Genomic DNA, 4,202 nt, shown 5'->3' on the forward strand with positions numbered 1-4,202 from the left:
CCAAATATTTTTATATATTCCTGGATATTCAATAAAAAACAAAAATAACCAAAACAAACATTTCTCTAATCTTTAGAATCTTGCACCAAGTCATACATCAACAAAAATTGTATTCATGTAAGAAAAAAATTCAACCACTTTGTTCATGTAACTTGTACCAATAAATCATTCATGGAACAAAAATATATCTATATATAAGTTTTTTTTAATCGCTTCTGTTTTGTCATTAAATCTTTCTTTTCCTGGTTCTCTTGCTCTTCAACCTTTTGCAAAAAGAATTGAGCCCAAAGTTGTCGGATGTGATCAATTGACTCTTTTTCATATGATGAGGTGTCTGTGAATATCTGCAAGTTCAAACATATAATAAATTAAACAACTACATGTTAAAACAATAATTTACATGTTTTTCATTAAATATATGTAATATAAAATACCTCATTGAATCTTTCAACAATACAAGCATCAATAATGTCAAACATATTTTTCATGACATAATATCCACATGCCCATCCGTTATCTTGTTGATGCCCCTGCATATAAACTCCTAGTTACATTAAAGCCACCAAAAACAACAACATCACAAACTTTTTTCCTTGAGATTGTTAATCTTTTTGAGGTAATCTTCAGAAGCATCCATTTTTTTAGTTAAATCTTCAGTAGTCATAACCTTTGAGCAACTTCCGTTAGTGCTCGTACCCACAGATTCTACATGCTGTATCAAGTGAACATTAATTAAATTAATTTTTTTCTAATTTTTAGTAGATTAATTGTATCCAGTTACGCATACCTCTTTTATAAACATCTCTTTAGGCCTCTCGGAGCGGAGCTCCAATTGCATCTGTTGTAGGAGTTTCATTCCTTGTTGGATTTGAGCCTCTTCAATCACTTTCATCACCTTTCAATCACTTTCATCACCTTTCAAACTTTCATCACCTTTGGCCTCTTCAATCACTTTTTTCCTCCTCTCTTCCATTACGGTGGCCCTAAGTTTTTCATAACCACCACGAGACAAAATATGAGGGTGGATATTCTTTGATGCATGTGTCTTTCCTTTTAGCCTTTTCTCCTATTACAAATAAATCACATTAAACTAAACGTCAAAAACCAAATCAATTTAGATCTACAAATTTAACTAACTTGAAAATCTTCTTTTTGTCGAGTCTGGACAAACAAATCCCAATCTTCTTCTTTGATAAATTTATACTTTTCAAATGGAGTTGTATTTCCATGCTTATCTCCTTTCCCAAATATATAGACATTTGAGAGCAATGTCTTAAATTGCTTCAATCGTTCCCCCATATAAACAAACCAATGCTTCCTAAATTCTTTATCAGTGGGGCAAGTGAACTTACACTTCAAAACATAAGGAGTGTTAGTAATTGAAGCAATTATAGATAATAACTTTAAAATAATTAATTAAAAATGCATACCGTGATATCGTCCCATATCACGTCCTTCAACTTATCGCTTATCTTTTTCCATTGCTTTTCATTTATACTAACCTTGCTACGTGCAATGAATGACAAATAACTTTTAAACTTTGCAGCATACTGACCAATGGGTTGGAAGGTATCAGGATCAAAATCAATTTGGTATTTTTCACCATCAGGAAGTTTGGCAATGAAACGTAGCAATGCTGTGACACCTCTAGTCTTCTTTTTTTTGGTGAAGAGCTAGATGGTTTATCCATAATTCCTGTTTAGAGAGAAAACAATATTAAATTCCATTAAATTCCATCTAAGAAAGGCCGTTCACTTCTACCTAACATTCCATCTCACCATTAATATAATAAAAAACACTTAATAACAATAACTTACAATTGCATGGTTCACTTCTACCTATACACGTTCAATTTCTATATGTCATAATAACTCATAAGTCACAATAACTACTGCACATAGAATTAATACATGCTCAGTTTCTACTTTAATACCACTTTAATATGAACAGAAGAAAAATGAACTAAAAAGTCTATTTAAACAGTAGAATAACAACAGAACAATAATATCCATCAAGATTTTTGTAAGCCTAAAATCATGAGAAAAGAGAATGAGTAACTACCAAAATGAAATTCTCTTTGACTGCACAGGTACTATGAGAACATTGATATACAAAATCCATATGCAAGTTTCCTACGCTAGACCCTAATGGTATCACATATTTAAACTTTGTTAAACAAGTATAAAAGACAAGACCAAAATGTGCAAATCTGCAACAGCTTTAATGCATAGAAGCTATTTTTTCAAAATGCATACTGCAATCAAATTTTATATATATTAAACCCATACTTAATTTATCTTAACCAAAATTGTGTGACACATAAAATGTGAATACTCAAATACCAATATAAACCATCTGCATTTAAGCATTGGAAAACTACTATCATGCAGTACAATTGGAGTTAGAGTGAGATACTTTCTTTTTAAAGTAGAAACGTAAGAAAAATGTGAAGAAATATTAACCAATTTCTATAGTATACATTTTTCTTACCACAAGTTTTTAATCTACATATACTGCTTTCCAATTACAAAATTAAAGTAATAATGATGATGGTGCATCTAACTAATGAACTTAAGCTTAGTACACACAATCCTGTGTTGTTTCATGATCACTAGAACCTAAAACTCATTTGCTCCTGAAGTGAACTTAGTGGTTCAAATTTCAAACCACCCAAGCATCAATGTTCAATGTAGTTGTAAAATTGAGTTATTAACAATTGGCAACACACACTATCATCAATCATCACCTATCACCCAAAATCTCACCAACATAAAGATGCCAAAACAAATCATGAAACAGATAATATCTCAATCCATAAAGAACATCTAGATATCGAAATTGCGGAACAGAGTAAAGTATAAATACACGAAAATTCAATTCACTGCTTAAAACTTCCATAGGAAGCATAGATCTAGCAACCCTAAAAAACAAAATTTTGCTAACTAGACCCATGACAACAAATTGGAAGCGAGAAATCTTCCACTACAAAACACCAACGAAGATAAAGACAATAAAATAACCAATTCTTATGAAGCACTAATGCAACATGCATAAAAAAAGAGAACAAAAATGTTCAACTATTTTGAAATTTATTTTAATAGCTTGATTAATTTCACCACCTATAATGGCCCAGCAAAGCGGGCGATATGGCTGGATTTTGGCACTCCGGAATTGACAAGTAAATCTTTGATCAAATCCTCTCAAAACTTGAAATTAAATAACACTAAATTTGCAGGGGCCAAAGATATATTCAAGCCAAAACCATATTATCATTGTCTATTATCTATATTGTGAATATGATCAAGTTGCCCATAGGCATTGTACAACAATGACAATAGCATTCAAGTCTACACAGAAAATATGTTCAATAAATTACACAAATCTAAAACAAAGTATTGATAAATAGATTCAATGAAGAACATACATGTGATACTAGTGGCAAGAAAACCAAGGTACTTAGTGATGGGAAAGAGACGTGTTACACTTGTCAGGTCCAAGAGTTTGTCCTGTAATCAACATTCTGAACTAAGCATGCATAACAAATACCTGTAGCAGCAAAATCAAAAAACTTAATAACCAACATCTTCTACTCACTGGAACCTTTTTTTGAGCAACCATACAAACTGAATCTTCAAAACAGATCAAAAAAAGCATAGAAACTTACTTCAAACCTTTGATTACGATGAATCCTTGAAACCCTTTGATTGAGGTGAATTTCGTGAAACTCTTGATAAACCCTAAAAGCTTAACTCTATGTACGCAAGTTGAAGGGTTTGAGAAGAAGGAGAAAGGAAAAAAGGATTAGGGTTTGAGAGAAGAAAGAGAAGGGAGAAATGGTTAGGGTTTGGGAGATGAAATTCACTTTCACTTTGCGCTATGAATTTCAGAAAGGGAACGAAAAAATTGGTTTTAGCGCTCAGAATTGGGTTTTACCGCTCTGAATTTCAGAAACGGAATATAATTTTTTAGAAGCGATTAGAATTTGTTAGTACAAGGAACACCGTTCGATTCCAACCAGAAGACATTTTTACAAATAATTTATTTTTATCAAAACATAGTAGAGCGGTCTCCTATAATTAATATTTTATTAAAATTGGTAAAAAAAAATATATGAGAACGGTTTTAATCAATTGTTAATGAAAATTGTTCTCTTTATCATCTATAAGAACTGTTTCGAACCGTTGTAAAATATTTTCAAAAAA

General features: G+C 31.5%; 1 long non-coding RNA gene across 1 annotated transcript; it reads right to left on the reverse strand.

Moving 5' to 3' along the window:
• Positions 1–208: 208 nt before the first annotated feature.
• Positions 209–3,828, reverse strand: LOC127128884 (uncharacterized). The gene is made up of 7 exons (XR_007806071.1): positions 3,665–3,828; positions 3,425–3,546; positions 1,431–1,695; positions 1,138–1,353; positions 788–1,066; positions 435–712; positions 209–344 (listed from the first exon to the last, which is right to left on the reverse strand). It is a non-coding gene; the product is annotated as an uncharacterized LOC127128884 (long non-coding RNA).
• Between the last annotated feature and the right edge of the window lie 374 nt (positions 3,829–4,202).

The sequence above is a fragment of the Lathyrus oleraceus genome, chromosome 3 (genome assembly GCF_024323335.1).
Source record: "Lathyrus oleraceus cultivar Zhongwan6 chromosome 3, CAAS_Psat_ZW6_1.0, whole genome shotgun sequence".
In the NCBI taxonomy this organism is placed as follows: Eukaryota; Viridiplantae; Streptophyta; class Magnoliopsida; order Fabales; family Fabaceae; genus Lathyrus; species Lathyrus oleraceus.